Here is a 9753-nt window from a genome sequence, read left to right as displayed (position 1 = left end):
TGGAGTTAGAGATCATTCTGAGCTACCAGGTTGCAGCTGGGAACCAAATCTTCATGCTCTGCAAGAGCAGGGAGTGCTCTTAGACCCCGAGCCACTCCAGCCTGCCCCCCTTTTAATTTTTTTTTTTTTTAGGAATGTGGAGAGATAGACAATTAGCCCATTTCACAGATAAGAAAATAGAGACACTGATAGAACACCTTACCAAGATCACTGAAATGGGAAAGGACAGAGCTAGGCCTTTAACAGAAATATCTATAGCATTTAAAGAATTTTGATTATTTTTTTAGCCTTCAGTATCATGGAGGCTATTAAAGGGTTAAAACAAAGATATCAAATGGATGACTTTATTTTTCCTAAAGGTTAGCTGGTGTGTGGGAGGTGGTGGAGAGGGTACCATTTGGAAAAGAAGCTGGGAAGAGAGAAGCTGTAACTCGGGGTAGCAATGCGGACAGAATTGCATAATTAGGGAGAACTGGTCAGTGGTGGATAGAAATGAATCTGATATAGCTATGTTGTGGAGGAAAGGGGCTCATGAAGGACGTAATGAGCAGGAAGAAGAAGGGAGGGATGACCATGTTTAAAGGGAGGGACTTCTGATTTTGGAACCTTGGATTTAAGGTATCTTTGCGTCATGTGGAGATATTAGCTAGTCAATTTCACATGGGTTTGGAGTAACCTGAATAAGAAAATCCGTTTGAAAGACATCAGTGTAGAAGTTGGTGTGATCCATTTAATTACACACATATGCATACAGTCTCCCCCCACCCACCCAAATCTAGTCATACTGCATATCAGAAAACAGCACCGTCTACATTTCTATCTACATGTGCTCGCTCACGTATGTGTGGAGGTCAGAAGTCCACACTAGGTGTCTTCCTCTCTTTTTTTTTTTTTTTTTTTTTTTTGGTTCTTTTTTTTCCGGACCGAACCCAGGGCCTTGCGCTTCCTAGGCAAGTGCTCTACCACTGAGCTAATTCCCAACCCCATGTCTTCCTCTCTTACTCTCCACTTTACTTTTTGAGAAAATCTCTTCTTGAACATGGAGTTTTCAGTTTTGGTTGAGCTGGAGGATCTGCCTGTCTCTGCCAATGCCCCTGTTCAGTGCAACAGTGATTTTGCCTCCATGCCTAGCGTTTACACAGCTGCTGGGGATCTGAACTCAGGTCCTCACGTTTGTACAATAAGCACTTTATCCACTGAGCGATCTCCCCAGTCCCTAATGCGATCAATTTACTGCAACCTGTATATAGCTTTTACTCCTCTAGTCTCCTTACAAAGTGGTCATCAATGATCCTATTTTTATTCTAGCTGCTAGTTATTGCCCCTCTTGGCATTGATGACGATTCTTTGCTATAGTTTCCATACTGGTTTGTTTGGTTCTGTTTCAACTCCTATGGTCCTTTCTTCTCTGTTTCTTTTCTGCCTATCACTTACTTCTGATGGTGTTGGTGTTTTGTCTAGGCTTTTTCTTATTCTATGTCTCTTTTTTTGGACCATCTTACTCCCTGGGCAGCTTGAATGGCATCTTTAACCCATCAGTTTGACAGACAACATTCACCTGCTGAGATCCTTAGCTTAAATGCCTTGTGTATTTCTCCAGCCTTATCTCATCCCTCCTTAATTTATATCACAACCACATGAAACTCTAGACATTTCCGAATATACATGAGATTTTGAACATGCTTATTCACAGTGGCACAGGCCTGTAATGCCAGCATTCAAAGGCAGAGGTAGGAGGCTGAGAAAGCAACCCAAGGCCAACTTGAGTGCATAGAGAATTTAAGGCTGGTCTGGTTACAGATTCTGTCTGAAAACACAGTGCAGGGCAGCATTTGGATCTGCTATTTCATCTAGAACATTCCCCATCCTTTCAGTGTTCACTCATCCTGTAGGTTTCAACTTCGATGTCACTTTTTGGTTTGTTTGAAACAAGATCTTAGTATGTAGGCCAGATTGGCCTGAAACTCAGTGTGTAGATTGTGCTGAGATTTGAAGTCGTGATTCTCATGCCTCTGCCTCAGTTCTGGAATTACAGTGGTGCATCATCCAAAACTCTGTCCTGGATCATCATTGTCTAATGGTCATGTTCCCTCTCAAGCTGTCAGCACTCTGAAGAAAGACAACACCCACATTTCATAGGCTCATTGATAGCTGTGCAACCAAGTGATGCATGAGGGGGAAGACCTTGGGAGGGAAGAGGGCTCTGTATTGGAACTGGATGAGACTAAACTTCTCCATATTGAATAGTATGACCCCATTGTTTGTGTTATAGGTCTGGAGATGACGTTCAAGGACTCGGGCATGCTAGGCAGATGTTCTACCACTGAGCCATATCCCCAGCCTCTCTTTCTCAGTTATTTTATCTCCAATCTATGTTCCATCACTTAAGCACCGAAAGCTGGACTGCTCTCTGAATAGGTTCACTGCCAGGATACCCAAATATCTGAGTTAAATTCTTAGTGTTGAAACGTTATACCATGGCCATGCTAGTGGTGCATTCCTATAGCTACTCAGGAGGCTCTGAGGCAGGAGGATTCCTTGATCCTAGAAGTTTGTCTCAAATCAAATCAGATCAAATCTACAGCAGGATGATATTCTTGAGACATTTGGCTCTTCAGTTGTAAGAGCCAGGTGCTTTAGAGAGATTTTAAATTTTTTTTTGCCAGAAGCTTCCTTTAAATATCAAGAGACAGACAGATCCGGTAAGCCTAAAGTTCAGAGATTATTCTGTCATCTGTTGATTGGGAAAGGCATGTGGAATTTCATGTAGGAAATATGACAGTTTCTGGGACTGGAGCAGCACTGGGAAGGCTGAGGACAGAAGGGCAAGAGTGTTCCCATGCCCGTGGCACAGCCAAACAGTGGACAGAAGAGGCTTGGACTCTGTTTCATTCCTGGAACTCTAAGAAGACACAGTCTGTCAAAATACCTGCTACAGCAGTGGGCAACTGCCTCAGAGTATCAGTAGTACCGTCTGTGTAGACCCATGCAGGCGAAGGTCTGGAGGAATCCTCCCTATTGACCCCATGCTACTCTTTCATCTCATTTTCTAAACCTGAGTCTCCTTGACCCCTTGATATTTGGAGGACATTTTGAAAAGTTCCTTGGCACCCATCCCTTGAGAGGTATATACAGTGTGTTGGGGCATGATGGGAACTAAGAGCCAGGATGCTTGTGGGGTTGGTGTGTGAATGGCTCAGGCCAGGGTCCAGATGGAAATTCAGCAGTTGCAGGAAGATCTGTGGGGGCAGTTAGAAATCATCACTGTGCTTCAGCCACCAAGACCCAGAAGCTGCCAGGTAGGGATCTTAGCTGCAGACTCAGTGGTCTCACCATCCAGTGGCCAAGTTCAACTGAAGGAAGACACACTTTAAAAAAAAAAAGATTTATTTATTTTATGTATGCGTGCATTGTAGCTGTCTTCAGACCCACCAGAAGAGGGCATCGGATCCCATTACAGATGGTTTTGAGCCACCATGTGGTTGCTGGGAATTGAACTCAGGACCTCTGGAAGAGCAGTCCGTGCCCTTAACCACTGAGCTATCCCTCCAGCCCAGGAAGCCACACTTTTAGCCACAATTTTATCCAACAAGAAAGACAGAAATGTGCTACTTGGCCTTGGTGCTCCTTCCTTGGTGTTACAGTGACATAGAACCTCTGAAGTAGAAAACCTTAAGAATGGAGCTGGCAAAGGGATCCTAAGAGACCGAGTTTAAAGCTCAAGACCGTGAGTTGTCTTGACTTTGTCAGCTTCATTCTTTTTCTGCCATTCATAGGAATGGGGGCTGAGAAGTGAAGAACGTTACCTTCTTTCCCACATGAGTCTTTGATTTGTGATTCTAAACAAGCCTGCTGCCCAAGGAAAAAGATAGGAAGGTGAGCTCCCAACCTTCAGAGAAGGGCTTAATCAACTGTAACTGGCACATACCAGGATGCCAGCTTCAGACACGATTCGCAAAGGATAGACGTGTGTTGCAAAGCGAGTCTGCACACGAGACTGCAGGTAATGGTTTAGTCCAGTGTGCCCTTTTGGTGGATGGGGACAGTTGCCATAGGGCACAAAGGACTGAAGAGTGCCACCTTAAACTTTTTTTATAAGTAGGAAGGTTTGGGGTCCTAGGAACCCCAAGGGCTGTGTTCTGCTCTAAGCAGCTCTTTGAGTGCATGCTGGTGTTGACTAAATGGGGAAACTGGAAGCCGAGGACACTGAGTTATTACACCCATTTATCTCTGCCCAGCTTGGATTTGAAACAGCTCTTACTTATGATGTTCCATCCCTGCCAAACTATTTTTAACTCGAAAACCTAAATGCCATTAAAAACTGGGCTCATCTGAATGATCTTGACCCATCTAAGAGCGGGCTGGGACCAGTGAGGATATCCAGCAACTTTTTACCAGTCAATAGCGAACCATTTCTTCCTTCTAAAAAGCTCATGCCGTAAACCTGTGGGAGCAGAGACCCCCGGGGAAAGGGTCCGCTCTCAATCAAATCCCGGAAATATATTTGGCAGCATCTACTTACTAATAGTAGCTGAAGGGAAGGCGTTGATGGCTCCTCGGTTAAGCTGAACTGGAATTTGCGAGTTGTTCTGGGAAAACTACAGTACCCATATCCAAGAGGAGTCAGTTTTACGTATATCTTTGAAGCCGTAGACATTTAGGTCAGTTTTCAGTACCTTAGCCCAATTCACTCACATTGTGGTTTACTTAGTTGCTCTGTCCCTCACATCTCAAACTTCCTGATGGCAAGTACAACAGACTGTGGTCTCAAAGGCCTTGTTTGAGCTCTGGTCTATCACTTTCTAGTAGAAAAGAAATGAGCTTGTCTGAGCCTGTATTTCCTCATCTATAAACAAACTGGATAATTTTACAGAAGGATGTTGTGGTGAGAAATTAAATAAAACATGGCAGGTATGAGGACGCCAAGTGCCTATTATCGTTATTTTGCATGTGGAGGTAAAATTTGCCTTACGGAAAAAGTAATATATGAAAATTTAGATTTGTATGAAAGAAGATTAGGGGAAGTTTGTGTGTTAGACCATGTCCGGGTCTAGCCTGGTGGATCTCAGGCCTGTAAGACCCACTGCTTGGGGGACTGAGGTTAGATGAGAGGCTCATGGCCTGCCTGGCCTAGAAAGTGAACTAAGGGCCAGCCTGGGCAACTTAGTGAGACAGAGCTTGTTGCCAAAATCAAAAGTGAAATGAGGAGCAGGATGCAGCTCAGGGTAGAGTGCTTGCCCAGCATGAATAAAGCCCTGGGTTCAATGCCCAGCCCCCACTTCCGTTTATGAAAGAACTGATAACAGAGTTTTTAAAGGAGTCAATGTCTCTTTCTAAAATGACTTGATTCACACAAAACTGGTTTATACAATGTTTTAGGGATACAACATGTGTGCCAAGCTCAGGCCACCTATAATACAATCATTCAGCCAGGTCTGAACCACTATGACAGGTCAACAATAACCATCCCAAGTATTCCCCAGGGCCTTTTATGAAGGGATTAGATGGATTCTCTGTGGTTTCAAAGGGCAGATCTGTGACTAATGAGTGGAAGACACGGGGCTGGGGGAATGGGGAAAGATGGAGCTCCCATGATGGAAAAACCCTCCCAAACCACGGTTTTCCAAAATGCAATGGTTTTTGGTCGCAAATTTCCTAATGTAAGATGTTCAAGTAGACACTAGATATCAACCCAAGTCCTCACTCAGGTTGGCTTACCTATTGTAGGAAATGAGGACATGGAGTAGGTTAAGTGTTTCCCAATCTTAAGTACACTGTGCGAGCTGGCTGATTCTCTGCCTTGGGTACCAGGAAAAGACAGGAAAGAGTGTGACTACCCAGGAGGAGGGAAGGAAGTAGAACAAACATTGCTTCTCTGGCTAGAAAATACTGGATTAAATGGCCTCTAAAATTGTTTGTAACTTAAACACCCTAACTCTCACATTGTGTCATGGACGCCATTTTAACTACGTTCCTTGGAGATGTTTCTATTTTAATCGTGGGAGATTAGAGCCTGACATCGGAAGTAAATGGTGAGGTGGGAAGGAGGCAGGCACCCAGGCCCTTCAGGGTTTTGATCCCGGAACCTCTTCTCAACTTGTAAAAATGGAACCTCTTCTCAACTTGTAAAAATGACAACTGGGAGAGGGAAGACAGCCACGAAAGCTAGAGCAGAGAACAAGTCTCCTTTAGAGTGAGTGAAAAATCAGATCAGCTCCATTCCAGCTTACTGGCTCTAAGGTTGTGCAGGCTGAGTTCCTGCTGAAGTGCTTTGGAATGCTGGGGCTCCTAGAAGATGAGTCTTTGTCCCCGTTTGCCTGCTTGTCTTCCGAATCTAGCAGATTGTCTGACCTTTAGACCAATGGGCTCACATGTGACCAGATTACTCAGCAGCTCCCATGCTCTTGGTCACAAAGCCAGCTTCCTTTCTAGTGGATATCAGCTGGCGGGACAAATCCAGCTCTGTTTACAGAGAAGGTAAAAAGCCAATTATGGAGGGAGGAACCTTTTGTGACACTGTGATTTTATAGGTCCCCTCGCCCCACCTGCCCTGGCCCCCAGCAATGGAGAATTGATAGGGAGAGCAAAGGCCTGGGATCTCCTGGCTGGCTCGGCACCTGCTACTGGTACATGAGAAATCAGACTGCGTGAAGGGTGACTCAGCCAGGAAAGACTGGAAGCCACGCTGTACCACAGCCAGTCATGTTAAGAAGAAGAGGAAGTAAAGCATAGGGAATGGGGGCGAGGAGGAGACTATTTTAGTTGTGTATTGCCCTTTGCCTGCAAATCTTGGAACAGATGCGGTAGCCATGAACTGTATGGAAGTCAGCACCACTATGACCTCTGGTGCTCCATGACCTATCCCTCTGAGGAAGCATCCCTATCTGACCCCTGATGGGAAGTCAGTGGTGAGGTTGCCCCAGATTCCGTGCTCCAGGTGGAGAAGGCCTCAAGAAGGTGAAGGAATGAGCTAATCTGAGCTCATGGCCCCATTTGCAAGGATGTGATTAGTGGAGAGGCACCTGGGACCTGCTCCATTTCAGGAAACCCGGTTATGGGAACTGGTGGGGGATAGACTTTTCTCAGGACCTGAGAGAAGTAGTTAACCCTTTCTCATTGTCTATGTGGGAGACAGCCTCTTGTAAAAGTTGCTTGTTTCTTTCCCACAGGAGCAAGTCCTCAAATGAACCCTTTTCTGCAACAGTTTAACAAAGAGGCTTCCAGGGCTATTTCCCATCTAAATTCCTAGGGTCGATTTCTTTCAGGATGTGAATGATCTGGAGGAACTTGAGAGTAAGGAACAATCTAAGGAGTGTCTGGAATACATGTAGAGGACACATTGAAAATGGGAAAGGCATCTTAACAGTCCCTAAAGTGTCACTGCCTGGCAGCATTGTTTATGACATTCTGGATCCATTCAAGCTGGCTTTTTGTCTCTTGGGGGTTTCAGAATCAATCTGGGGCTCTTAGAGTAGGTCTTTATTGTCCAGGTAGGGCTCTGTGTTTCAGAACAATCAATATTAAAAGCAGACATGAAACACAAATCCAGTTTCTGTGTAGGTAGCGGAATGACCACACAACCAGCCTGACATAGTCTAGGGATCGGTGAGAACTGGTCCCTGAAAACACGTCAAGCAAGGTACCAAAGGTCAGGACTGTAATATTTACAGTTATATGCAAAGGCTTCTTGGTTGACCTGGTTGACTGTGTGACCTCACCTGGTCAGTCACTTAATTTCTTTGGTCCTCACACATCTTAATCTATTGATGATAAGTGGTCTCCTCAGCAGTCCCTTCTGACTGTAGCATTTACTGGCCTGAGGAAGAAATCCGAGTGGACATTGTTTCATAATGTGGTATCCAACAGCATGTAGCTCGCTATGTCCAAGCAGGTTGGAGACACAGATTGATGAATAAGAAAGCTCAGTGGAGGCTGCGGCTTATTCAAACCCTGGTCTGTGGAAGATGAGGGTATCACTTGCCTTGGTTCCTTGGATCTTGTAGAGGGGGTTAGCATTTTATGGTAACATCATTAATCTCACACTACAGAACTGCCAGGCAGCTAGGCAGGTCACATCCAGGTGGGAGAAACACGGGGTAGCTGCAGAGAAGTGCGAAGAGGACTTAAGAGTTGTTTTTGTTTTAAGATTCTGGCTTGACATTTACAAACTGAGTGTTAAACAGCCTGTCCCTGGGGCCTCATTTTCATTGTTTATAATACCTGTTACATAGACGATTACTTTTAACAAGTGGAGCTATAAAGAAGTAGAGTGTGTGTGTATAGCACAGAGTCAGGGCTCAGCAAATGTATCAAACCTTGCCTAAATATACGAATAAAAGACATGGGAGTCCTGAAGGTGGGCCCTAATATCAAAAGCTTTCCCAACTTTGGTCTAGATTCAATAGTGAGAGCATTCTCTCCCCAGCTACCTTTGTTAGGTATGTCTACATATAGAATAGTGCTAGGTGTTCCCTGTACCTTTATCCCTGAGGCTCATTCCAAGGAGGGCTGGAAGCCAAGACAACCAGCTCACCAGAACTACTTTGCCATTAGCTGTCATCCCTCCGCCCTTCATCTCCAGTGGTATTTTTAAGGCGGAGCATTTCTGCTGAGCTGACATTTTCAATGGAAATATTTTTAAAAGAGATTCGAAAAGGAGGGAAAAACTCCAGTGGCTTCCCAAATGCCAGCCTTTTTATCAATCCCAATGATTAAAATGAATATTCCAGAAGTAAAAGCCACCTCTCCAGTATGTCTAGCCGTGAACACCTGAGATGGGGACCAGAGGTAAGAGCTCTGAGTGCACTGGAAAGGGGTGTGCTTCAGGTCCCAAGAGACATGTTCTTTAAAGGAGCACCAAGGTTGTGTACTGGGCAGGCACTCTGCCAGCACCACAGCCTGTTCTGTCTAATCCCAGCTTCTGCAGAGGAAGAATTTTCTCTAAAGGAAAGCAGCCAACGCCCTGTTCCACCCTTCTCCTTGGGTAACTCGTTGCCAGGCAAGAATCTCTCAAACCAGCATCTTCTTTTGGCAGCCCAAGGAACAATCTGTCAGATTCCCGATAGTTGTGAGCCTAAGTCCATCTCACTAAACCCGTTCTGCCCCTGTAGGACTGACTATCTCCCTTCCAGCTAGAGACACTCAAAGCTGCTTGTCAGCCACATGCTCTGTGAAGTCAAACGTGGGGGAAGAAAGGGTCTGGTGAGGATTGGGAAGTTCCCAGGATCCTCCTGGAATAGACTGGGGAGAAGCGTGGGGATAAATTGCCAGATACAGTATAATACCTGCAACTTTGAACTTCAAACTAATTTTTCTTATTATTTGTTCCAAATCTTACTGCATGGCACACATAATACGGGGTAAAAAGATCGTTCACCTAAAATCCAGTTTTAATTCGCCACCCATATTTCCCTCTGTTAGATGTGGGAAGCAGAGCCTGATCCCAGGCACCGCCCGCAGAACAGAAGGCAAAGCCATCTGGGGTCTAGAGCCAGCTTGGGAATCCTGCACTACGCAGCCGCAGCTTTCCAGGGACCAGCCCTGGAAAACGCCGAGGGCGGTCAGAGCGCTTTGAAAAGGGCCGAGGGCCGCGTCTTGGCGAGACCGTGGGAAAGTCTCAGGAGTCACCGCCTGGCCTCTTCCCGGCTCGCCTCCAACCTTGGCAGCTGCGCCACCTGTACTCCCGCCCATCCGCCTACTGAAGCGAGCCGCCTCAGGCAGCTCCCGCAGTGCGCAGGCGCGAGGGCTGGGGGC

The sequence above is a fragment of the Rattus norvegicus genome, chromosome 1 (genome assembly GCF_036323735.1).
Source record: "Rattus norvegicus strain BN/NHsdMcwi chromosome 1, GRCr8, whole genome shotgun sequence".
In the NCBI taxonomy this organism is placed as follows: Eukaryota; Metazoa; Chordata; class Mammalia; order Rodentia; family Muridae; genus Rattus; species Rattus norvegicus.
This window is presented reverse-complemented; position numbering follows the sequence as displayed.